The sequence below is a fragment of the Malaclemys terrapin genome, chromosome 11 (assembly GCF_027887155.1).
Source record: "Malaclemys terrapin pileata isolate rMalTer1 chromosome 11, rMalTer1.hap1, whole genome shotgun sequence".
Lineage (NCBI taxonomy): Eukaryota > Metazoa > Chordata > Testudines > Emydidae > Malaclemys > Malaclemys terrapin.
The window spans coordinates 68,032,705-68,060,544 of NC_071515.1; the positions used below are offsets into that span (position 1 = coordinate 68,032,705).

The 27,840-nt window shown below is 43.2% G+C and overlaps 1 protein-coding gene and 1 long non-coding RNA gene across 8 annotated transcripts in view; one reads left to right on the top strand and one right to left on the bottom strand.

Annotated features, from left to right (window-relative positions):
• Positions 1-27,840, bottom strand: part of KALRN (kalirin RhoGEF kinase) — a 732,870-nt gene that overhangs the window by 97,752 nt on the left and 607,278 nt on the right. The window lies entirely within an intron of this gene.
• On the top strand, positions 125-27,713 carry LOC128845116 (uncharacterized). The gene is made up of 3 exons (XR_008446622.1): positions 125-521; positions 21,563-21,592; positions 27,635-27,713. It is a non-coding gene; the product is annotated as an uncharacterized LOC128845116 (long non-coding RNA).

Genomic DNA, 27,840 nt, shown 5'->3' on the forward strand with positions numbered 1-27,840 from the left:
TCTTCTAAATCCTATACTCTTCTCATTTCCCTCCAGATTACCTGTACTTGTGAAACAGTGCACACACAAAAATGTAACTAGAGTCTCAGTTCCTACCCCAGACTCCACTGTGAAGTGAGAGCAAGGCACAAAATAGCTACAGCAACAGGGAATACCAAAGCTCTGCCAGCCATCAGCTGTTCAGTCTGTTCCATTTTGTTTCAACTACTGCCTGGAAACCTAAGTGATCACATGTAAGTACTGTGTGTCTGATAGCTGTACACCGATGAGTTTTTAGGTTGAGTCCCTGAGCGTGTGCTAGCTTCCTGCAAGAAGTGGGAAAGTAAAGTATAGCTTCGAGAACTGCTTCAAAGTCATTCCTGACAGGCTCCTCTTTTTGCAGGTTCCCTCCTCCTGCTCAGTAAGTGATGTCCTTGGTTTGAGTGACGCCCTTGAAACGTTGATCTGGATCAGTAGTGGCTGGCTCTATATTCAAAGTGAATCATGCTGTGCAAAACTGACATCTTTAGATCTGGCAAAAGGTAAATGTCACTCCATTTATTTCAAAGCATTGAAACCTATTTTGGAAAAATAAGATTAGAAATTTTGTACAGATTCCACTTGAGTAGCTGGATTTTGTTTTCAGGACAGCAGAGGTTATATGTACTGTATCTTTTAAAGACTGGCAAGGAGCCAGGCAGTAGGACAGCCAGGGAAAGTAGTTGGCAGAACCTCTACAGCCAAAAGGAGACTCAGGGTTTGGGGATACTACTAGGGTTACCATATCTAGCAAATAAAAGAGGACTCTCCATGGGCCCTGGCCCCGCCCATTTCCCCCCCAGCCCCGCCCCAACTCCGCCCCTTCCCCGCCCTAACTCTGCCCCCTCCTCCCTTCCACTCCCAGCCACGCGGAAAGGGCTGCCCGAGTGCTACCGGCTTCACGGTTTGCCGGGCAGCCCCCAGCCGGGCACTTCCCCTCCCGGGCTCCGGCAGCGCAGGGTCCGGAGGCAAGGGGGCTGCCCGAAGCCGGTAGCGCTGGGGCAGCTCGGCTCTTAAACAGAGCCGAAGAGTCGGGGGAGGAGCAGAGCCACCATTTTCCCCGGACATGTTCGGCTTTTTGGCAATTCCCCCCAGACGGGGGTTTGAGTGCCGAAAAGCTGGACATGTCCAGGAAAAAAAGAGGACGTATGGTAACCCTAGATAATACGGTGTTCCTTCAGTGTACAGAAGTGTACGTTGACATTACCTGATGAAATCAGCCAGAATTATTGAAGTTGAATTGAAAGCATAGGCTCCCGTTCTCCAGTGTGCCAGGTCTGCTTCTCCCAGTGCAGAATTAGAAAATAGGGCAGAAGGGAGAGCACCCAGCATTGCAGAAGCTCCTGTATTATCTTGTCTTCCCTACCCCACAAAGAGCGCATAGTTAAACCGACAGGAATAGAGGATGTGGATGGGTTGGGTTTAGCGTGTGGGTGTGGGATGTGGTGGTGGGCTGTAATATACAGGAGGTCAGACTAGATGATCTGGTGGTCCCCTCTGGCCTTAAAACTTTGACTCTCTCCCTCTATACTCCTGCAATTGCAAGCTGCCTGGAGGCTGCTGACATCTGACAAAAATAGCAAAGTCCTATCTTGTACCAGATGACTTGTGCAGCACTTGCTGGCTCTAGGATTGGTTGGCGCTCAAAACTGACTTAATGGCTCTGTGGCTCAGTACTAGGATAATGGACCCTTTACCTCCTAGGCTGCCAGTTCAAATCCATCCCAGGCCAATAAGGACTAAGTCCACATCTTGACCATTCAGCAGATTGTGTGAAAGGAGATCTGACTGGTACTCGGTAAATGGTTTTGCACATCACTAAAGCCACAACCACATTTGGCATCCTCTCTTGCGGCTGTGCCTGCCAGACTGAATTACACACCCAGAGAATTGTGAAAATTGCCCTTTCTTCTCAAGCGGATTCTACAAGAGAGGCCCATTGTTGGGATTGGGGGAAAAGACAGATGGAAAAGGCCGATTAGGTTATGGGGAACCCATTCCAATGGGAGCTCATTGCACAGCACATTTTGGTGTCAGAATGCTCTCTCTTTTTCTTTAATCTCATATGTTCCACAATACTGGAAACTTAAAATTCCACTTGCCCTACAGAAGTTTCCTGCTTATAGGGTGAATTCCATGGCATAACAGATTTCCCACAAAACAAGACATTTTTCCCTTCAGGACAAGTTCTCCTTACTTGTTCCATTTGTTGTTTTGCTTTCCTAATGATAGAGTCTTGTTCTGACAAATTGTGATTATACAGCAATGAATTCAAACGGGTAGTGATCACTAGATTTATTTACCCTCCCATCAGTGCCTATCAGTAAGAAGTAGATTCAAGATGGCTGATCTTCTGGTGGAGTTTGTTTTGGATCATAATGTTACTTTGAATGTAAGATAGGGTTTCTTTTCAGGTTTGTCTGTGCGTACTAAATCAGCAGACAGCTGCTGTTAGAATCCCCTCCCTCTGGCCCTCCAATGAGCATAGTATTCTATGGCCTTGAATACCCTGCAAATAGGGCTAGCCCTTGATGTGTGTGTAGTATACCAGTACATGTTTAAATTGAGAAACAAAAGAATCCGCTCTCCATGGCTGCCAAAGTGGCACCTTCCACGAGCCCATGAACAAGTTTTGTACATGTCAGTAACTTTAAAAAAGTTATTTTAACTGCTAGAGTAGCTACTCTGCAAAGATAGCTTCCTGGAAACAGATGGCTGTTCAGTTTCAAAGTGGAACATTTCAGTAATAGAGAGACTTTGCTGAGTGAAGAGATGTGGAAAGTGTGCATTCCACAGCTAACATGCAGGGAGTTTAAACTGGAGAGGGAAGGGAAGTTGTGTCCTGCACTCAAAAGTGCAAAGTTACCATTCTAAAACCTTGAATTTTGCTGACACAACAGGGTATGCTGATAAAGCTTGGCTTTCAAAGGAACACGTGAGTCACGTGAATGGAAAGTGTCTGAAGCCTATCAGACAGCAGATAAGCTAGCCACTGAAAACAGCTCTGTAAGCCTCTCTCCTACCTATTTAGCATTACTTGATTAACACAAAAGAGGCTGACAATAAAATCAATAGTAACCGACTGAAACCATGCATTTTCATAGATAAGGCTGGTTCTTTGACCTTAAAAAGAACATAGTCGAAGTTGGTGGGCCAAAAAACCAACCTTCTCCCCCTCCTGCCTTTGGAACAATACATTCCAGAAGGTCTGCCTATCATCTGGCCACTTTCAAACTAGTTCTTCCTTTTGCCACTCCAGCAGAAAAGTGGTAATCTGGGCATTGTTAATGTTTGAGGAGCCAAACTTTAGCTTCTTAGCCTATTGCAAACTAAGTAATCCCCTACATTGTTCATAAATTAACTCTCTAAACATGCAGAACAATGCTTTGTTTTGTGACATGTAATTGTAAAATAGTAACCCTCTCCCTCCAGAGAGGCCCTCTGTGCTGGCAAACTGCTACTACATAAACTTGGACCAAATTAGTTAAACCAGGAAAGATAGGAGAATTTGGCTAAATTGAGTATCTTTACATGGACAAATATCCCACCATGGTCAACGAAGACCCTGCCCTTGTGATGACTAAGAATTAGCCAAACTTGGTTTCAAAACTGAATTTATAGGGGTATTTAACCATTCTCTAGACAAGGAGGTATATCTGTGTGTGTGTGTGTGTGTGTGTGTGTGTGTGTGTGTGTGTGTGTGTGATACAATTTTTAATGGTATCCAATTTGCCCTTGTACAGTAAAAAAAACACAGATGTTACCATAGGATCCATAGATATACCAGATTAACGATACATCATAAATCACGGCTATAGAAGGGCCACTGTTTCTTCCTGAGCACCTGCTTGCAGCTAAGTACCATTCTGTTATGGCCTGCCTCAGTTTCCCTCCTCCCCCCATGCTGTAACAATGAAGTCAAGGAGAAGCCAAACACACTACTTTATGGCAGTATACCTCCCTTCAATAAAATCTTCTGAAAGGAGCACTGGTACAATTGTTTAAAAGGCTCTTTCCTCAGAGCCTAGATAAAGTGCAAGAATCCCAAAACAAAACAACAAAAAAACACCCCCCGCCCCCCATCACCACCACTCCTTAGATTCCAGTCACAGCTCCTTCTACTTTAAGGCCTCAGTCTCCTCCAATGCTTTGAGTTCTGCAGACTCTCCCCTGATTATTCAAGGTCTCTGCCAGGCCTCCCTGGCTGCAGAATTTTTGCCTAGTTCACGCTTCCTGGAAGCGCCCATTCTCCTCAGGAGCTCTGTGGGAGTTCCTTAGCCTTTTATCATGCCCAGTTGCTTCCCTGTCTAACAGCCTCCCAGTTATTCAGTGAACTAACTACTCTCAGGTGAGCCTGGGTTACCTCTGACCCCCTTGTGGAGCCTGTCAGAGGTAGGCTTGGCTCGGACACTGACACAAAAGAATATGCTCCAATAAATCGGTTTGTCTATAACAGGGGTCGGCAACCTTTCCGAAGTGGTGTGCCGAGTCTTCATTTATTCACTCTAATTTAAGGTTTCGCATGCCAGTCATACATTTTAACATTTTTAGAAGGTCTCTTTCTATAAGTCTATAATATATAACTAAACTATTATTGTATGTAAAGTAAATAAGGTTTTTAAAGTGTTTAAGAAGCTTCATTTAAATTTAATTAAAATGCAACCCCCCCCCCCAGACTGGTGGCCAGGACCCAAGCAGCGTGAGTGCCACTGAAAATCAGCTCGCGTGCCACAGGACTCTTTTTTTTTAAAACAGATCCAGACTAACACAGCTACCCCTCTGGGTTTGTGTATGTGTTGTAGTCGTAAGGTTGCCAACCCTCCAGGATTGTCCTGGAGTCTCCAAGAATTAAAGATTAATATGTCATTAAAGATGGCTATGTGATGAAACTTCCAGAAATATGCCCAACCAAAACTGGCAACCCTATACAGGGTCTGAGAAGTGACTTTGGGTGCCTTGCTATTTAAACACCCAGTTTACCAAATCTTTTTTACAGGGGTATGATGTTCAGAAAGTCATGAATAATCTGCTCTCTGAAAATTATGCCCTTTGAAAGGGTGTCAAATTGAGCATCCAACTCACTGATCACTCTTGGAGTTTCTGGAGACTTTATCAAATGTTCAAACCAGGTCAGATATCCTTGATGGGGGAAAAATTAAGTCAATTACATTTTAGACTTATCAGACTGAAGAAATCCACTGATGTCTTCAAATAGATTGAAATTCAGATAGCAAGGAGGTATCAAGTGCAACAGCAAGGATTTGCTAGGTCTCTCTTCTAGTCAGAAAACTACTGGAGTGAATGTGCACTAGAAGCAATTTGGTTAAGATGATCCAGGGTGAAGTGTGGAAAGGATACCCATTTCCTGTTACCTGCAAAGACTGACTAACTTTTTGCCCTCACTTTAAGGGCAGACTGCAGGAACAACAAGTTTTTCTGGAAGAGCTGCAGAGTACAGCAAATGAGTATATCTATGTCACCACTATGCCACAACAGAACTTTTTAGAGGTTTACCTGGTAAACCAGAAGGTTTACATTTGGGTTCAGTAGACGAACATGGCTGGATAAGTTTCCTGCCCAAACCACTAGAGGGGAAGGGGAAGAAGAGTGTGTCTGAGGGCTTTTCTACTTGAACATGGATGCTGCTGACTCAAATTAACAGGTCTTTAATCTGGTCCTGTTTCAAAGATTAGATCAAAGTCCATTAACAGATTGTTAGTGTGCATCAGCACAGTACAGATGGTCAGTTAGGGGATGGCAAGCTAGTATGGAGTAGATACACAACCCAGATTGCCAGGAGCAAAAATTTTCATGGAGATAAGCCCTAAAGCATCTCTAAGTCTCCAAGAAATCCATTGTTTGGCAGCATGACAATAGCAGATATTCACAGTCAGAATAAAAAGCCTTAACATTTGAAAGTTTTGCACTGCTAAATTAGTGAACTGGTTTATGGCAATATACAAAAAACCTGTAGGAGAACACTTCAACCTTCCTGGCCATACAACAGATTTTTAAGGTAGCCATCCTACAGCAAAAAAATGGCAGGACCAGACTTCAAAGAGAAACTGCTGAGCTTCAGTTCATTTGCAAATTTGACACCATCAACTCAGGATTAAACAAAGCCTGTGAATGGCTAGCCAACTTAAAAAAAAAAAAAAAAAAAAAAAAAAAAAAAGCAGTTTCTCCTCCCTTGGTGTTCACACCTCAACTACTAGAAGACAGACTCACCCTCCCTGATTGAACTAACTTCGTTATCTCCAGACTGATTCTTGCCTGCATATTTATACCTGCCTCTGGAAAATTTCCATTACATGCGTCTGATGAAGAGGGTATTCACCCATGAAAGCTTATGCTCCAATACATCTGTTAGTCTATAAGGTGCCACAGGACTCTTTGTTGCTTTTTACAGATCCAGACTAACACAGCTACCCCTCTGATACTTGTTTATTCTTGTTGCTAAAATGGACTCTCTGCTAGATTTAAGGCTATTACTTGGAAAGAGACCATTTAAATACAAAATTCTGAATGAAAAAAACCCCCTCAATTTCTGATGATTCAGTTTTGAATGCACAGCCCTTGTAACATTTCAAAAAGAAAGTGTGGTGCCAGATGACTGGTGTAAGCTATTTCAATTTAACATACCCATCCCCTACACAGTATGAACTAGAAGAATGTGATGACCTTGTTAGAAATATTGGATTCGAGGCACTAGTCTCTCCAAGAAGGTGCTGAAAAGACTTCTCACAACAATCAAATTACAGAAAGGGATGGAGGGGGAGGAGAAAAAAGAGAAAAAGACAATCTTTTAGATCCACACTATTCAAGCCATCTATAAAGAGAGAAACTTGTTTGGGTGTTCCAAATAGCTTTTACTCTTGATAGCTAGGCATTAGAATAGCTTACAGCTGTAAAAAATGTCAGTGACTTACAGGATAAAATTCTGTTTTAAATCAGAAGAGCAAGATCACAGTATCTTAATGTGAAGTTTAAACTTGATTACCTCGCTGTCTCCAAGCAATTTTCTGTAGCAGCGGTGGACAACTGCTGGCTGCCTCAAACAACCAACATCAGTGTAGGAATTTGATTTCTATGTTGCATTTCCAAAGTGCCGGTTATCTAAGCATTAATCCAGGTAGGGCAGAAGTATTTGACATCCTTGAGGTACAATCCAGTTAACAAGATTGTGAACCCCTTGGCAAACTCACTGAAGTCAATGGGACTATGCCTGTGAATAGCCACTCACTAGTGGGAGTGATTGTTTCATGATCTCTCTCAATGAACAGTCAAGCAAGCTCTGTTGTGCTGTCCAGAGCCCATTTTCCCCATCTGCACCAGTTATTGCAAGAAAAATAATATCTCCTTTAGGTGCAGAAGTGAAATATCAGCATAGGAGGAGAATATGGGTTCCATTCAAGTTACCAGTTTTCAAGACCTTGAATTCCTTTGTACTAGAGGGTCTTGAAAAGCAGGGTTCTTCTGTGCCCACCATGTGTGCAATGACAACATTTGCATTAGCACTTTAAATGTTCATTTACACAAATCTTCATCTCAAGCAGTGAGATGCTCACTCTTATTCTTGCAGACTGAGACATTCTCTTCCCAAGTACATCCCATTCCCAATGTACGTACGTACTAGTCTCAAGTCCATAATTTAGGGACTGATTCATGTTCCTTTATTCATACTAATACCTTACTTCTCATGCCACACCATTTGAAGTCAGGACGACTAATCAGGACCTGAAGTTCTACTCAATGCATTTAAGGATGGCTGAATAAGGCCCTTGCATTGCAAGCTCTTTTGGGCTTGCAGGTGTTTTTGTATGAAGTATTTAGACACGCTAGTGGGTGTGAACACACATGGGCCAAAAATCAGATTAAAAAACTTCAGCATTTGGAAGGATTGAAATCTAGATCCAAGCTTTACAGCTTGGGTACATTCTAGTCACTACATACATCTACTGTGAATTTGCAGCAGAGTTCAGTAAACAACAACCTACTGCATTAGAGTCAGGTTTGTCAGTAAAGAAAGAAATCTTCCCATTGCTTATACAAAAGCAGCCAGTTACACTGCTAAAAAGCTAACGTTTGACTAACGTTCTATTATACGGAAGACTACCTTTTCAAATCAAAGCCACCACGAAAGGTTTCAGTAAACACAAAAAGCCCACAAGAATATGCAAACAGTCCTAAGCACCCACAGAGATGGAGATAGAAGACAATTGGAGTGGGAATCATTTAAAATGAAAGCGGTGCTAAACTTTAACAAAGCCTAGGCACAAAACTGTCCACATTTCAGGTTTCCTTGTAGATTCAGAATGCTGCTCAGTTTTGTTAGTATTCATATGTTTTAACAAGATGTGGCTGAATTTCAAGTAAGCCCAGGCAGAAGTCAGAAGAAACTCCATGCTACCTGGTTTCATGTCTGAAAATAAAGATGGGCTCAAAATGCAAAATTCAGATTCACTTGCAAAATTTGCACCTACCCTCCAAACATCTTCCATACTTTGGGTTCAGTGTTTTACTTTGGGCTCATCTGTATTGGAGATCAGGCAGATCTTGGCAGTTTTCTATTTTCGTTTTGGGCGCTCATCTGATGCCCCAACTCAAAGTAACACTCAAGAGGCATCAGAATTCTAATTGGTCAGTTCTTGGGATAAATAATTTCGTCTACATATTCAACTGGCAAAATGCTACGACTTCACAGAGTAAAAAAGTTATTTGTGTAATTAATTTAACACATTTGAGATATAGAAAGCAACATACCTGGCTAAAAAAAATTAAAAAAAATTAAAAAGAGGTGTTAGAGCCAGAAGTGTGACAGACTTTCAATCTAGTGTAATTCAGAAGTGTGACTGATTCAATGATGAACATGCAACAAGTCTGACTTTCAAAATTAACAGAAAAAGAAACAGACTAAATTTGAAGTTATACTAGACATTTAGAACTTAAATAGTTTCTTTACTGAAAACCTGGTATTACTTGTAATGGACAAGGAAACAGATTGCTTTGATTCAGATGGTATTTAGAAGATGCAACTCCACCTACACTGCCCAAGTCAATAAAAGGTTTTAGAATAAAAAAAAGTTACTATCCAGGGATTTCTAGAAAGCATAATGAATGCTACTGGGGGCATCTAAATGTCTTAGGGTAATGGTCACCGCTCTCCCTGGGGTTAAGGAATGTACATCTCCCTGATTATGCTGTTCAGACAGGATAGTAGGCCCAAAGCAAAATGAACAATCCAGGCACTTTGTGTACTTCCTATCAGTTGCATCTCCCAGCAGGAAATGATTAGTTGAGGTTAAGCATGTGACAGTTTATTCTAACTAGCAATAAATCCCCAAAAGGCAACCTGCTATTAATTTCAGCTGAATAGGTTTATTTTTAGCTCAGTTCTTCCGACATGGATTTCCTCAGATTGCTCTGGGAAAGCTGACAAACCAAAAACTAGTCGCCAGGTTTAGGTTGTGTCAATCAATAAGGGGTTATGTCTAAGAACTTCACTTATCAAAAAGGCTGTCAGGAATGAGTTACTGCGACTCTGGGAAAGTCGCAAAGATGGAGTTAAACCAAAGGCCTGAAAAAGCAGCTTTGAAATGTGCAGTCTTTTTTAAATCTTGAAGAGAAGGTACTGAAACCAGAGCGTGATATGAACGAGTCTAGCATCTCTAGGAAGAGAGGTAGCACAAGGGTACGAAATCAGTAACAAAACCTAATGAATTCAGACACTGCATCTTTGTTACTGTTCTATTAGAAGTAACTGTTGAAGTCAGTCTGGCAGAGAAATAGCTAGAACAATTAGCCATGGTGTAGCATGAAGAATTAAAGCTGTTGTTGTAGGTGACCTTTTGGGGAAAGGAGTCGTATTGCATAGTATCTGGAGGATGAGAGATCTAAAGTTAAGAGTGGGGTAGTACATGCAGTAATTACTTACAAGCTATGAGAGCAGCCAGCCAGAGAGGCTACAACCTGACCTAACACCTACAAAGTTAGAAGTAGCAGCACAGACACCTGCTGTCAGGTGAGCCCGACAGCCTCTGGTTGTCCCAGTCTCTCTGAAGTGTGCTCACATAGAACAGCATAGACCAACACCAACACCTTCCTTAGGCCTTGGCTACACTGGCAATTCACAGCTGCACTTGCTGCACTCAGGGGTGTGAAAAAACACACCTCTCCTCTCCCCCCTCCCCCCCGAGCGCAGCGCTGTAAAGCGCCAGTGTAATCAGCGCCTGCAGCGCTGCACGCTCGCAGCGCTGCAAGCTATTCCCCTCGGAGAGGTGGAGTACTTGCAGCGCTGAGAGAGCTCTCTCGCAGCGTTGGCGGCGCGACTACACTCGTGCTTCGCAGCGCTGCCGCAAGTGTAGCCAAGGCCTTAGTGAGGTGTTTCTGCTTACTGCTCTTATCAGTCTTCTTGACAAGCTAGTCTCTTTTCACAATTCACACCTCACCCACACCACTTGTGTCTTATTTATAGTAGCCACTCTGGAGCTTCCTTGTGATTGTCACAAACAACAGGTAGAGAGAGTTCATCAAGCAGTTCACTGTGTGAGGTAATCCCAGCCAGCCTCACTCTAGAGTTGGAGTGCCAGAGGAGTGAGGTGCAACACCAAGAAGGGAAGCCTTACTTAGCTCCCCAGCTCTCAGAGCACCACAGATCTAGAAACTTGACTTATGCTATGTGTAAAGGTGAGGCCATTCATTGTCCCACTCCGCCTAGAAGAGACAAGCTAACATTTACTAGAGAAATCATTCTGAAGTGTGAAAAGTCAGGATACCAAGCGCAAATGTTAAATATATTTTCTGCAAAATCTCAGGCACATTTGTTCCTAAGTTTCCAGAAACCCCCACACATACCAGGCAGAGGGGACACATTGTGAACCAGCTCAGAGCACAGCTGCAACAAATACCAGTCGGCTGGCACAGACATGGATAGGAGCATTCTCAATGCTTAATCTGTAATGAAAGAGGACTTGGGGCTTAAGCAATTTAACAAAAAAATTCATAATTGATGCACAAAGCCCAGAGGTGCTGGGGCTAGGCCCTGGCAAAAATGAAGAATGGAGTATTCTGCCCACAAGGCAATGTAGTTGGGTAAGCAGGTTTCTGGAGGAGACTCAACAACTTTGAATGCTGCTTTGTTTAGTTTCTGTCGGGGGGGGGGAGTTTGTACAAACTGATGTTTAGGTCAAGGCTATTGCACATTTCTTTTTGGTGCTTAAAAATCCCCTCCCACCCCCCCCACACTCATTTCACTTTGGATTCACAAAGTGTTTCAATTCCAGAATTATTAATTTTTGTCATGAAAGTTCTATGCTGGGAATAGGGTGACTAGATCACAACACTAAAATATCAGGACACATTGGGGTGCCGTTAGCCCCGCCCACAGTCTACCCCTGCTCCTCCCAGGCTCCGCCCCCACTCTGCACCAGGTCCTACCCCCTTCCCACTCAGGCTCCCCCCCACCGCACCCTTCCTCATTCCCTGGCTCCCTGCTGGCTTGCTGCATCCCTCATCAGTCCCCCACCCACCGCTCACCTCCTCATCCCAACTGCCTGCTGTTCACTTGCCTCTTCACCCTCCTGCCCACCACTCACCCCTATGGCACTGACTTCCCCTCTGCTGGGTGGGTGCTTGCCCACCCCCTGCCTCTTCCCACCCAAGCATCTGCCCTCGCTCTACCCCCATTCAACTCCCTTCCCCCACCTCTTCTCCACCTCCTCCCTGGAGTGTGCTGCATCCTTGCTCCTCCCCCCTGGAAAGCACTAAGCACCACCAAACAGCTGTTAGGCAGCAACAAGGGGGAGCTTGGCTGCAAAACTGAACACCCAAGCCCTGCCCCTTCCCTGAGACCACTCCCCCTGTCCTGAGGTCCTGCCCCCCGCTCAGTACATTTCCCCCTCCCTCAGTGGCTTGCTCTCCCCCACCCTCACTCACTTTCACTGGGCTGGGGTGCAGGAGGGGGTGAGGGCTCTAACTGGGGGCGGCAGGCTCTGGGGTGGGGGGGAATCAGGGTGTGGGAGGGCACTTTGGGTTGGGGCAGGGGCATGGGCTTACCTCAGGCAGCTCCCGGTTAGCGGTGCAGCAGGGCTAAGCCAGGCTTCCTGCCTGTCCTGACTCCACGCTGTGCCCCGAAAGCAGCCAGCAGTAGGTCTGGCTCCTAGGCAGAAGTACAGCAGGTGGCTCTGCGCACTGCTCTTACCCACAGGCACCACCACCGCAGCTCCCATTGGCTGTGGTCCCCCGCCAATGGGAGTGTGGAGCTGGTGCTCAGGGCAGAGCCCTGTGCGCGCGTTTCCTCCCCTCGGCCTAGGAGCTGGACCTGCTGGCTGCTTCCGGGGTGCAGTGCAGAGCCAGGACAGGTAGAGACTAGCCTGCTTTAGCTCTGCAGCACTGCCAAGTGGACTTCTAATGACCCCGTTGGTGGTCCTGACCCAAGCTGCCTGGGTCCCTTTCCTACCAGGTGTTCCGGTCAAAAACCAGACAGCTGGTCACTTTAAGAGAGGGCCACTCATAGCAACAAAACCCTTTACATTTTTATTTCTGAAATATTATTTGGCAAGAGAGATTTGTGCATGCTCAATGTAAATTCAGTGATGTTAGGAAACCTTTGTGGAAACCTGGAGTTGTGAAGTAACCTAGAATTTTTAAAAACCCACCCGGTAGGTATGAAGTTGCACATGCAAGAAGCAGTGCATCGTTTTTGCATACCACTAATAAAACCATTCACTAGAAATTATAAATATACCCTCGTTTCTTTTAGCAATCAATCACCATAAAATGTTTAAATATCCATATGGAATCAGATTGATCAGCTTTTTAATTTGGATCTAACTATTTTATCTCTCTGCTATGGATGGCAGGGTAGTAGTCTGTGGAATACCATCTTTTATCCTAGTGGTGGGCACAAAAACAAATTTGTTACACATACTTTCCAAGCAGCTGTTAATGAAACACAAGGCCTATTCTTTTGCAGGGTGTCAAGGGTCAGCTTCATTCAGCAGCTCCCAAATTGAGCTACAGTAAGTTTTTCCACTTTTAATTAAGTGATTCCTCAGTGACATGACATCACCACTGAGACCAATGTTGCCCTAGGCTCAGAGCAGGCCTTTTCTACTGTAGAACAAAAAAATCACTTCCCCTCTCCTCCTCCCGCCCCCAAGCGAGCTCAGAGAAAGAGACAGCATGAAGACATCTGACTAGCTTGTTTACAGCCTAGGAGCGCCTATCTCCTTATCTCAAAGGAAACTGCAGACATGCACCCCGCCCAATTTCTAATGGAAAAAAATAGAAGCCACAATCAGATTACTGGCAACCAAAAGAGTTTTTGCACAGGTTTGGAGGGAAAGGTCTATGGTTGGAATAGTGTCACTAACCCTTCCAAGCACACACAGGGTTTACAAAGCCTATTCAGTGATGAGGAGTTCTCCTTTGACACTCAGAGGCTGTAAAGAACTCACAGCAGAGACTAATTCTTCCTCTACAAACTGACCAGTGCAGAATATACTGCTTAAATCACTTAATAGTGTTACTAAGTAACACTATTAAGGTAGGGTGAGAGGGACACAAGTGTATAAAGGGAAATGTGTATGGAGAAAGTCCCACTACTCTCCTCTATTGAGGTCATAGGAAGCCTCATGTTAAAGAAAACTGGCTACGGCCAGGGCATAAACCCAGTATGATCTACGTGCATGCCTAATTGTGACTAGGATTAGGAAATGACTGAAAAACTGTACAGTCACGTAGATGTTCATGCTGGACTTTTTCACTTACTCACTCTTAATATATTATTCAGCTCTGATAGTCCCAAAGACAGAAGGATGAAATAAAAAAATAAAAGTTGCAGATGGTCCTGGGGCTAGAGTGGGCACCATATGACTAATCATAATGAGTGTAGAGCTGTTCGATGATAAACATGCCCAAAGCCACATTGGGTACTTCTGTGCCTGAGCTCCCAGTGCCAATTCCTAAAAGGTACTTCCTCCACCCCCTCGACTTCTAAAATTACCTAAAGAAAAATAGATCCTTGTAGCAAAGATAATGAAAATTGGTTAAATGAGGTCTGAATAAGTGTAAATGGTGGTTACCAAGTAAAACAGGTGGATCTGAATTACTGGTGTTTTATATTTTACTGTTTGAAAATTACAGAGGGAGAATGGGCAACCAGGTTCAAAAGACGCTAATTACCCTCATAAGACTGTTAGATTTGCAAGAGGTTTCAATACACTTCTTTCAGAAACTCAAAACAACCTGATGCCCCCAAATAGTGGGAATACTGTATCTACAAAAACAACAAGGAGTCTGGTGGCACCTTAAAGGCCTAACAGATTTATTTGGGCATAAGCTTTCGTGGGTAAAAACCTCACTTAGGCTTTTACCCACGAAAGCTTATGCCCAAATAAATCTGTTAGGTCTTTAAGGTGCCACCAGACTCCTTGTTGATTTTGTAGATACAGACTAACACGGCTACCCCCTGATACTTGACACCATGCAAGGGGAATACAGTATGTCTAGTCTGTCCCTTTGTTTTCATTTAACAGCTCATAAGGGGACGGAGTAGCTTGGACGGAGTAGCTTTGTCAAAACCTGATAAACTGGCAGGAGGAAGACAGGCCCACAGGAGAGGTTATCTTTCACATACTGAAGTATTAATGCTGGATTTGTTAGCGATCAGCAAGATGGAATTTCTCCATTCTGCCCCTTAGGAAAGGGTTTCCCTGGACTGAGAAAAGCCCCTGCAGAACATACTGAGCGCTCAACATTCTGAAGCAGTATTAGTGTTCTGATCTATCCACAGGCGATAGGACCCCAGGCAGTATCTTATTCCCAACTGTATGATTTTGATTTCCAAGGTTGGAACAGCCCATTGACTGCTTTCAAAATACAGCAGCCTGTGCCACTGTTCCTTCCTTATGAGTGGCTAATTAATAATCAGAATGTCAAAATTCAGTTTTGCCTAGATCTTTAGCACTGCGTTTTATAATGTGGATCATTTACATTACATGCTGCACCACTGCATTTTGGAAAGGGGTAGCCACCAGTAAAACTTTCAAATTGAGAGGGAGCTCTACCAAGTTACTCTCATTTCAAAGCCAAGTTCCAAAACAACTGAAAAGAGTATCTAGGAATACTTTTTTTTGGGTAGGAGTGAGAGAAAGTGCATGAGAGATATTCTTCTACTCTGTAGCCTGGTGGTTAGGGCAGTGGCCTGGGATAACAAAAACCAATTCTGAGCAGAGTTTTATCATCCCAGATCACTTTGAACCAGGTAAAGCAGGGCCCTGAACTCAAGCCTCTCCCAAACCAGGCTACTGCCCTAACCACCAGGCTGTTGGGTATTCTGGAGTCTCTCTCAACTCAGGTTTCAGTCCAAAAACTGGACATTAACAAATCTATTTTTGCAAAAAACTGTGCAAAACAAAAAAGTAGAAGCCTAAAAAGCTGCCAGAAGATAGAATTGTCCTCCTTCTAATCAAAACTACGTGTGAAGTACATAAATGGTGGGCAGTTAAGTGCTCTCATTCTGCACAGGCTTCACTTTGACCTGTCATTTTATTGACCTGATCGGCTCTCTCCCCCTCAGCACAGTAGACATTCGCCAGATATATTCATGCATTTCAAGGCAAGTCACCTAGAGGGAATACTTTAAATACTCAGGTCAGGTAACCCAAGACAAACCCAGAACGTTTAAGTGTTATCACTTTACACTAAAATTTTTTTGCAGGTGAAGTAGGCAGCAGTTACTCTCACTTTAAGTACAGATGATTTGAATTAATATTTGAACATCATTTCAGATGATTAACTCGCATATAAAATAGGAAGGATCTGAAATATACTAGATTTGATGCACTTCAGTTATATTAAACTTTGGTACCATCTTATTTTTATGTTCTACTCATTAAACACATTTGCATTTCTAAGTAAAACGTATTACTATTGGTAACTAATGGATGTCTTAAAGCAGAGTCCTTAGGCCACAAAAAGCTAATTGCGTTATGCTAAATTGGATCTCAGTGATGTACGTTATACCCTCTAGAGGATTAATTAAGCTACATCTCTTCAAAACACAGTCTCAGAGTGCATTTATTCAGTGTGTGGTTAAATTATGCTGAGTTCTGCAATACTTGACAGCATCTTACAGAACTGTTCCATGACACTGTCCAGTTGTGTCCTGATTTTCAGAGGTTCCGAGCATTTGTAGATCTTCTTGAAGTATGTGGATTGCCCATGCCTCTAGAAATCAGCATGAGCACATAATACGCCATTTGGTGCACTATGCCACAGCAATATCTCCAAGCCATTATTTTCAACAGGGCATAATTCTGCCACTCTTACTCATGAATAAACTTATTGAACACTATTTTGCAGGAACTTTTAGCCACTGTTAGCCTTTGGGCTGGGTAACAGTGTTAATGCCATGGACAGCAGTAAAAAGGTACTTACTGAGCCATGTTACCTGTATTACTGTTGAACATGTCTAGCAGTTCATGATTCTGGGAGTCAGAAATCCTGACTCCTATTGCCCAAAATTTGCCGTTAGGGTTACCAAGTTTCTGAAAACTGGACACCCCCCCACTCCACCTCTTCTCCTTGGGCTTGTCATCTTCTCCTCCATCACTTGCTGCTCTCCACCTTCTTCCCACCCTCACCCCGCAGCTAGTCTCCCCTCTGCTCCAGGGCTGGGAGCTGCAGCCTGACTCAGAGCCTGCTGCCTGCCTGCTCATAGATGCAGGTACGAGGCAGCCCTGGCTGAGCAGGGCCTAGCACGGGTTGATGACCCTCCCACCCACAGTAACTGGACTTTTGGTGTCCATTCAGTATGTCTGACGGGACACTGGCAGGTCCCCCTTTTGACTAGACTTTATGGTCAAAAACCAGACAGCTGGCAACCCTATTTGCTGTATGAGCTTGGGGAAGTTATTGAACCTGTGTCTGACTCAGTTCGATAATCTGTAAAATGGATATTAAACATTACTGTGTGTCATGAGGCTTTGATAGGGTTCATTGACTCTGCAAAGCTTTTTGAGATTCTGGATGAGAAAGTATGATATAGAACATAATTAATTACAATATTTTGCAGTTGTGGTGCTCAAACTTCTACCAAAATTAAGTTGGGATTTTCTCAGTGGCTTCATCAGCGTTTTAGAAGGTGCTGCTCCCTTTTCGGGCCCCAATTCTGCTCCATCCCACTCAACAGAAGTATGGAAAAGATACTTTGAACTAAATGGAATCTTGCATTGGCAAACAAGAGATCTTTGCTTGAAACTGCATAGAAACCTGTGCTCGTAGCCGCCTGCTAACTGACTCCTTCCTTAGGGCCATTAAGTTCACTCCCTGTGAGACGCCACTGTCACACTGCCACTTACACTGTACTATACTTGTACTACAGTATAGAGTAAGTTGTAAGAAACTTGCCAAGAAAACCCAAGAATGTTATTTCCACCCATTCAAACCACCACTAAAAATATCTTTCAAACACCAACAAATGTCAAAAGAGTTGCTTTTCAGTGCTTTCCTATGAAAGTTATTTTGTACACATCACATTGAAGGGGGAAAAAGTGCATGGGGGACAAAGAAAAAAGTGAAGCAAAACCTAAATGTAGTAATCCTTTCATATAAGAAAATAAATTCAGTGGTTTTGTAATTTTTTTAAAATTCTATTTGCAGGTTCTAATGCTCACCTTGCTAGGACCTAATCAAGGGGAATTTTTCAGTTACACATGCAGCAGTCCAGGATAATCATTTTAATTAATGGAACTCTAACCTCAAAAGGTCCGAAGCCAGAAAAGAGTCATGGGGAGTTTGGGGATTTGAGGGCGGGGGGGGGGGGGGTCAAAGGGAGAGGGAGGGGAATAAGTTTATAGCAATCCAAAGAAGAGAATTGGACAAAAATGGACAATTCTCAAGGGAGAGACATGTATCTCACATTACTGATTGTCCGAGACCCGTCAGGTCACAGCTGATATGCTAGTCAGCTGAACCTACTTTAAACCCACAATAAGGTTGGCATGACTGACTACAGTGACACACAAACTAGGACAAATCAAAGAGGAACATATTCCTCTTTCAGATGTGAAATAAAAGTTATTTTCCAATTAGAAAGAAATTAGAAGAGAAGACATTTTCAATCATATCCCAATAGGATTCTTCTTTACCCACTAAGCTGGTCCTTTTTTAAAAGGACATAACATTATTTATGAGGTGTTCTTTACAAAATGTCTGACAAGCTTTTGTTGCTTCTCTCTGCTTTACACCATAATAAGAGCGTTTAAATGGTAGTAATGCAATTATGTGGTAGTAATTGGTTTAGTGTATCCACCTAAAAGTGAACTGGATCTTTAAGGGCTACTTATTTGGTGGGAAATCCATTTCTGCAGATTTGTGGTGTATATGCCGCCTATTGACTACCAAGCTAGCAAGATCCCTGCTTTGAGACAGTCAAACTGACTTAAATCACTACCTCCCTATGACTCAGAAGGTGGCTGGTTACATTTGTGTGCTGCATTCTCCTGCAAGAGTTCACTTGCCAAGATGTAGGCTATGATTATGTAAAGGAACATACAAGCTCTCCTGTGAAGTCTATTGTCTTCCTCAAGCTCAGAGGTTGAAAACATTTTAGAAAAGATGACAGAACTAGGTGGATTTCCTAGGCTCCCAATTGTTTACACCTGCTACTTCAATGTAGTTACTTTATATATCACTCGTCAGTGCTTGCAACACTTGAGTTGGAGTCATGTTAAGAGTAGAAAGATATTAAAGACTTTGCTTGAAAGACCTATCTATAACCACCCCTCAAGTAGAAACTGAGAAGGAGACACTTATCTACTGTATTAGGTCATCCAGTTAGGAGGAGTGGAGTATAGGGCTATGAACATTCCCTATGGTATATAGTGCTTAGTCTAGTCTACAAGAATCTCAGTGGAGCTTCCACCACTTCACCCCCGTCTAGAAGATCAGTGCTAGACTGAATATCAGGAAAAAAGAAACAGAGGACTTGGGAAAAGAATTTCTCTTTTTCATTAACCCTACTTGGAATATTTAGGACAATTCCTCTCCAGTCCTGAAATGCTTGTAGAAAAGTAATACACCCCGGTTTACTCTGTTCTTTATCACTGCTCAGCCAGTGTGTACTTATCACAACTGTTTTTCCCTTAACAGTCAAGTCTTTCACCTTGAGTCTTGTGGCAAGATAAATAAGTCTTGTGATCTCTCATATGCGCTTGAAGTGAAGGGGATGGTTTGGGAGTTTTGCAGGCATGAAAGCAAAATTCACGTATTTTCTTTTAAATCAGCTGAACTGATGAGAGCTGAAAACAATACAGTAACCTAGAGAATTAGGATCAGCACCACTCATTTACTTTCAGATTTGATAGCACGTGGCTGATCTTTTTACAAGTCTCATTATCTCTTTGTTGTACAAAGATCTGAAAGTCTTGTCTGTACATCCCCAAATGCAACTGTCTCTCAAAGGATGAGACTGCAAGGTTAGTCTTAAAAGACAGAGCTAGCGGGTGCATCAGCACATGCAATGGCCTCCAGTGATGGAAGGACAACAATGTGTGGCCTTATTACTAATACAAGTCTACCCAGCAGAGACAGTTCTCAGGACATGCAGGAGCTAGGAGCAATGAAGTGTTTCATTTGTGAAAACTGGAAGATGGTGCAAGAGGAGCGTTTCAGAGGGAAGGTGAGCCGAAGAAACCTTTCTTCAGTGAACAGGACTAAAACTGGCATCTCCAGTGACTCAGAGTCTGAGTATTTTAGAGCAATGCTGGTCCACTGAGATTTTAAAACAATGTTAGTTGACATGATCCCTGGCCAAGAGGTCTTGGTCAAATTTTTAACGTTTCAATTCAAAATCTCTTACAAAAGGTGTACATTTTAATAAAGCTTAAAACCAAATAATCCCATAAAGAGCTTATGGATACTGTGTAGAGCAACTTTGCTGCCAAAACAAAATCAAAGAACCCATTCATCTGATTTAATTATTCCTGTTCTAAGACTGTCCATAGACCAGGCACTTCTAATTAAGAGAGATAAGGACACTTACAAAGATTTCAAATGAGAAAAAAGTTTCATACCTAGAGAGAGAAAGGCTTAAGCCTAAGTGTAACAGGGCTAATTGAGAAAGGTAGGAAGAGACATCCTTAGGATTTATGGGGTCCTACGCAGTATTACTAAACTGGTGCCCCTATGCCTGATTTGGGGCACAGCCACAACCCCTGCCTGTGGACCCCCAGAAGCCCACCCCCCCCATTGCTTACACACACCAAGCTTTCTACGCAGCAGACGCTGCGCCAGTCTGGGCTCGCAGTCCCAGGGGGTAGGGACGAGGCAGGAAAGGATACCAAGCCTCACGGCGGCAGAGAGTCACAGTTCCCCCACAGAGACCCCCATACCCTCTGCCTCACACAGAATTCGCCATGCCAGTGCATTCGGCTCTGTGAATATGGCCCCCGCCTAAGGAGGCTGCAGCTTGCGGTGGGTGTGTGCAGGAGCCGACCTGCTCTTAGTTGTGGTCCTGGTGGTTCCTCAGATTTCCGGTTGCCCTACATACGTATGCGCATGCCTAAGAACAGCCCTGATGATAGGATCATGAATTCATTCTCTTGAAATGCTTCTTGTATGGATTGTCAAAAAAAGCACATACTCAAGAGGTTATATACTCTGCTTACTGTATGTACCACATGAGAGAGATGTAGGGAAGAGATTTATTAGAAGAGTTTAACCAACCAGCAAAATCTACTTCACTGTGAGTTATGAGTCCTGAGCTCCCAGGTTAGCAGAGTTTTGGTAACATCTTGTCTCTTTCCAATAACCTGTCTGGCATGAACTGCCTTGACTCCAGGTACAATCCTTAGGAGTGTGAGGATGCAGTGACTTTGAAGGGACAAGAGAAAGTTCTATTAGGGAAGTAGAAGTTTCCCTAGTGCAGTGGTTCTCAACCTGGGGGTCCACAGACTATGTCTAAAAGGGGTCCGTGAAAGGTGGTTGTTACCACAGAACAGTGGTTTTCAACCTGTGGTCTGTGGACACCTGGTAGTCTACAGATTACGTCTAAAGATTTCCAAAGGCGTCTGCAACCTCTATTTGAAATATTTTAGGAGTCTGCAAATGAAAAGTTTGACAACTGCCATAGTGGAACTGGGTTAAAATTTAAAAAGCCACTTTGGTGTGAGAGCATCAAGAACCCTTCAATGCAAAGGACTGTGCACAAATGAAAGAAATTGCACAGACAGAAGGCTAGTACTGCTGAGTCTCTAGACATTCTAAAGTCACAACTGGTAAGCATTCAAGGGCTTTTCCCAGAAAGTCTATTGAAGGATTTAGTAGTTTCCTCATATTTGCTATTCAGGAAACACTAAAACTGGACAAACTTGTCAGACATTCTTAATCTTCACCATTGTTTTTGCTGCCATATTGATTTCAGAGCTGTTTTGGACACACATTCCAGTATGCTTTACATAACGTAACCATGGTTCAGTTTTAAACAGAAAATAGTGTTCAAGTCAATAACATTTCCTAATATGAATATGTTTCCTTGCAGATCATATCCTTGCTATCATGAAGCAGAAAGGTACTAATTTCCTTAACAATGCTCGACAGTTGACTTCAATGCCTATAACCCCCATACCTTCTAAAAACGGGTTTCCTAAGAAAACTTGCCTTTACCTAATAAAGAGATAACTTGTACTAATACTCTGACATCACTTGTAGTTATGCCAATTTCTCCAACTTCCAGTAAGGCACAAGGTTTGACAGCTTAGTGAAGATCTAATAGGTGGCTGGCTTAACAGTCTATCATACATCAGAGTCACTAAAATTGAAGCCAAGGAAAGTCACTACACATCTTCATTAGCAGGAGTCAATGAATTTTTGAGATTAACAAAAGGAGAGAGAAAAAATGGGGTAAAGGGGATGCAAGAGGGGAAGAGGAAAATGAGCAAAAGTCTTGGGTAGAGGGCGGATTAAGGTGGAGAGGATAGAAGAAAAAAGGACAGAATTTTTAAATAAGAGCCTACACCAAAAATTTGGGGTAGACAGGAACACACAGCTTTTGTTCCCCATATAAAGAACATAAGTGGGAGGGTCTAACATTCACCCAAGCTTCTTATTTTATTAAATAAAAGGTTTAGAGCAGCCACACACAAGTATGTGACTAGTCATATACACAGGATGACTGCTTAAGAAGGGGAAGGGGCAAGCTCTTGATTTCAGATATTTACATCAGCCATTCAAAACAGATCCATGTCTTATAATGGAGATATCCCATCTCCCAGAACTGGAAGGGACCTTGAAAGGTCATCAAGTCCAGCCCCCTGCCTTCACTAGCAGGACCAAGTACTGATTTTGCCCCAGATCCCTAAATGGCCCCCTCAAGGATTGAACTCACAACCCTGGGTTTAGCAGGCCAATGCTCAAACCACTGAGCTATCCCTCCCCCCCTCTTGTATTAGGTCACCTTTCAGTACAGGTAAGAGTGAAAACTATTTAAGTCATCCATAAGACCCATGTGGTACAATTACTGCCTAGAGTTCTTGTGACACTGCACTCCATAATGTTTTATGGAAAGACGGGGGAGGGATAGCTCAGTGGTTTGAGCATTAGCCTGCTAAACCCAGGGTTGAGAGTTCAATCCTTGAGGGAGCCATTTAGGGATCTGGGACAAAAGTCTGTCTGGGGATTGGTCCTGCTTTGAACAGGGGGTTGGACTAGATGACCTCCTGAGGTCCCTTCCAACCCTTATCTATGATTCTATGCTTACGAGTGTAAATATGATGCAACTGGAATATGCATTATGCAAAAGGTTTCTTGTAAGGTATCATTACAAAGCTTATAATCTATGGGGTGTGTTCATCCTATTTGTATGTATGTATCATCATATTTCTAGCTTCAGATACAAGAAAGTATAACTCTAAAGGTCCTATTGTAATTATGCAAAGTGTGGGCCACTGATGACGGTTTAGAATCTTGATGGCTCCCATGGACTAGGACAATTGGTTGTACATGGCTGTTTACTTGCAAGCCTTCCTGTGTTTGTGTAAGCCAGCCCGGGAAGAATGGTGGAATCCATCTTAAACCTAGTGCTTTTCCATTTAGGAGGGGGAGGGGAGATCCAGAGACAAAAGATTCCCACCTTGTGCCAAAGCTATAAAAATGGGGTGGAAGAGAACAAAGGAGGCGGCAGTCATGAGAAAACCTCTAGTTACCACCTGAGCTGGAACTAACAAGGACTGTACTGGGGAAAGGATTGGGCCCAAACTAGGAAGGGGGTCTAGTCTGTGAAAGACACTTATTAAAACATCTCTAAGAGCAAGATATTATCTGTAATCAGTTTCTTAATTTATTAGGCTTAGACCTGCTTTTTTTTTTTGCTTTATTTTACTTGGTAAATTATTTTGTTCTGTCTGATATTACTTAAAACCTATTTGTTATACTTAATAAAATCATTTTTGTTTATTAGTAAACTTAAAGTGATTAATAGCTGGGGGAGCAAACAACAGTGCATCTCTCTCTAGCAGTGTTACAGAGGGCAAACATAAGCTTTATGCAGAGTAAAACAAATTTATTTGGGGTTTGGATCCCATTGGGAACTGGGTGTCTGGGTACTGGAGATAGGTGACCTGCTGAGCAGTTTTTGGTTAAAGCCTACAGTTTTGGGGGCGTGGCCCAGACCCTGACTGTGTTGCAGCAGGCTAGCATGTCTGGCTTAGCCAAGACAGGGTTCTGGAGTCCCAAGCTGGCAGGGAAAACAGGCTCAGAGGTAATCTCAGCACATCAGGTGACAGTCCCAAGGAGGTCTCTGTGACCAACCCCCCTCACAGTTCTGCCTTACAGCAGGGTTTCAATAAAAAAAAAGTGTTCAGAGCAAAAGTTTACAATAGGCTGTTTATTTGTACCACAGAGTGGTTAGCTCAGAGTTTGGGGCAGTATACACAATTCCACACACAGGCTCCTAGATTCCCAAGTTTAATCAGTGGCCATAAATACCTCTCCCCCACAAATCTCTCCATCTTTCTTTCTGCAATGCAGACATTGCTACAGTCATCCATATCTTTATGACCTGTTAGCTAGGAGAATTAGAACTCAATACACTCTACTTGGAGCTAACATAGGACACCCAACTTTGTCAGATACAGGAGGTGCCTGGTTTCTGAGTGAGGCAGAGTGGTGCAGGTACATTATACCCATGATCTGTATTACTGACAAATTCATCTCCAGGTGAAATTCAAGGTGCTAGTTGCTCCCCATAAAATCCAAGTGACTTAGGCCCTGAGACACAGCCTCTTCCTCTCAGACCCACCACATCACATGCATTCGATCAGAATACTTCAGCTCTCTGCTCCAGACTGAAGCTCAAGGGAGCCAGAGCCAGGGCATTCTTAGTGGTGGAACTTCACTTCTGAAATTTGCTTCTACAGGAAGGCATCTAAAAACCCTGACCTGACCAGATTTAAAACATACTGGAAGACTCCTCTTTGGCCTAGACTTTCCACTAATCAAAAAAAAGTGTCTGGCATTTATTTTTTTCATTTTCTAGGCCCTTTAAAAGGGCTCAGACTCTGGGGGTGTTGTTGCATATACACATTATAATTAGAAAATAACTGCTTCTAACCCAAGCCAGAAAAATCCAGCTGATGTGTGTTTTGCACATTTTTGTTAAACAAAGGAGATTCCTTTCCCATGGTACTGATTCTTACTGAGAATTCAGTGATTTTCTGTCCTGCTTATAAGATTATATTCAGAATTAAAGCCTGTGTCACATTGCTTTTACAGTCATAGTGACTGCTAGAAAGTGTCTTATTACTCTGTCTTGTGTGTAAACAAAACGACATTGCAAAAATTGTTTCTCAAACTTCACTTGATTAAGTTAATTGGCCAGAGGAACTGCATGACCCTACTGCTCTTTGCTATCCTTTTCATGAAGGAAAGCAAATTGGACTGAATTTGTTGCCATAACCATGTTCCTATATTAGACTTCATGTCTCTGCACTTGAGCACAGAAGTAACCTTGGTCTAGTTCACCTTGAGTTGGGTTAGAGCACAACTGTAAATGGTACCCAGTGCCAGATCACTTTCCCTGACTGTACCCCACTAGTTCTGTACATGTGGGCATAGCTGACTAGATCAGGAGCCCACCTTACAGAAGCCATGCCCCAAAGATACCTTGAACACTACTGTTATGAAAGACTGCATGAGGGTGAGATTCAAGCAGTATTTTTAGACATCTGTCAAGATGACAAAATCCTTTCTAGAATTGCCCTAATACACAAAACCCATGCTTTTCCAAAAGAAATGCTCCATATAGGTCACAGCAAAATTTCACACAAGAATTAAGCCTCAGACTTTTTATACTGCCTATTCTCTCCCCCCACCCCCTTTCCACACACTCCCGGATCAATTATCTGCATCATCTCCAAGTTCCATAGCACAAAAACCACTTTTGCTTAACTCAGATGCGAGACCTCTCACTGACAATGGGCTGCAAACTAATCTTGTCAATTTTTTCAAATCAGATTCACTTCAGGAGACACTTTACTGGCATGACAAACTATGCAAGTGTTGCCAAAGTACACGATATCAGGCATCTGTCACCAGTAAAGAGATCCACCCTCTGAAGTGGGAGAGGTCATTTACAGGGCAGCAGCAAGAACAAATCCAAGTCAAGTTGCCCTGTATCCATGTTATAGATGAGCCCTCTTTATAGTTATGCACTTTCCACAGCAAATCTGAGATCGAAGCAAGGTGGAGAAACGCAGAAAAATGGCCCTAAAAATACAAGACCTGTCTTTGGCAATGATGAACAAATGAAGTTAGATGGTCCAAGGTCAAGTTACAGCATTAAGGAATTGTCTCCAAGCTTAATGACATGTGCTACTAACATTAGCATGGTGATGCGGTAGTTGATGGTGTGGGCACTTCTGTATGCATTCTACGTGTACTTGTCTGAAGTGCATTTCCACTATCCGACTGTTTTTTTCCTGAAAAGGCACCATGACTATTATTAATCTCTCCCCTTCCTGCCCATGCTCCCTTTACTACTAGGAAGAAGGCAAGATGAAAATAAATCAGCTATCAAAAATACACCACACCACCTTTTGTTATTGTACGGGCAAATGAGCCATATGGTCAGCATATCAGCTGACCATAGCCAATATGGTCAGCTAACATAGAATCATAGAATACCAGGGTTGGAAGGGACCACAAGAGGTCATCTAGTCCAACCCCCTGCTCAAAGCAGGACCAATCCCCAGACAGATTTTTGCCCCAGATCCCTAAATGGCCCCCCTCAAGGATTGAACTCACAACCCCGGGTTTAGCAGGCCAAGGCTCAAACCACTGAGCTATCCCTCCCCCCACATCCCAGAGAAGAGAACAGTATCAGCTGTTTCCCTCTCCCCATGGTATTCCCAGGATAACAAGCAGCAGCAGGGAGATACCAGTCTCTCTTAGAATCAACACTTTGAAGTCCAAAGCCATGTCAGCTAGCACTGTTCTGAACCTGCTGTGTGTGCTAACGGTGGGAGTGCCAACAGTGCTTTGAGAGTTGACTTGTCCTATAGCTTGTTCCATCAGTTTGGTTTTGGTAACAATCCTGCCACCATCTCTGTTCAGTAGGTAACAACTGTCAAACCCTGCAAAGCACAAGAACTCAATATACCAAGCTCCAGGGTTATTTACTCATTTGATGGTATGTCTTCCTGTGTTGTTGCAGATTAACAGCCTGTTAAATCATGCTAAAAAAATCAAGGCAAACTCAATGTGCTGCTTGTTCTGGTTGATTGCTTTTCCAGAATTGTGAACCTAACCCAATACCCGCTGAGCAAAGCGCATGCATTCCAATTCATGCATCATGAATTTAGTAAGCCAATCTGTCCTTGAGCCCCCTTCATTTACATTTTCCAATAATTAAAATAAAGGTAATATAGAAAGGGACAGCCGATTTGTACCTGATCAAGAACCATTCCAGCCTTCACCAAAATGCTGCATTGAACCAAACTCTTCAAAAAGGACATGGCTGAAGTGTTTTCCTCACCTTGTTTTTATTTTGCCCGTTTATTGCCAACCTGCCATGGAACAGGAAGCACTGAATTACAGCAGAGCTTCGTTTCTGTAAAAGCCTGTTACCCAAAACAAGGTCAAGAGTGATTCAGAAGAGTAAAGACTGCAGGCCAGCAGACTCCACAGTGTATTGAAAGCCTTAACTTAGTCCTATCGTGGCTTGGGAAAGTCAGCAGTGCCTACATACTTGTGGCTTTTCCTATATACATATACAAAGAGTTAGAAAGTGTTGGTTCCACAGGTTTTGAAGTATGAAGCACTGGCACACACCTCTCCCCCAACCACTCAGAAAGTTGGTTGCACCCAACTGTGAGGAGCGGCTGTTCTCAATGTATTTCAATCCCATCCAAACCCAGGAAATGCTGAGTTTCACAATAAAGCCTTAGTATCTCATTGGGCAAAGAGTTCCCATCTCATTGGCTTTATAGTCCCAGAGTGTTTCCTGGCAGCTATGATCAAATGTATCTGGTCAACTTTCCCTCCTTGGTGACCTGCATGGTGGGTTATTTGCCTTTAGATATTGACACAAACATGAACCTTTTTTCCCCCTCTGCAGAAAGTAGCTGTGGCAATCAACCTCTCCTGAACCTTTGGGACAAAGATGGAGGATGACCCACACTGGTAAACTAACCTAGGGAACAGCGAAAGCACTCCTTGTTTCTCACTAATAAACCCAATCAATCATCATTGCTCTTACTGAAGGGCTCATTGTACAAGCTGCCAAGTCACTGCACTGAACTCTGCTCAGTTGAACCCTCACAC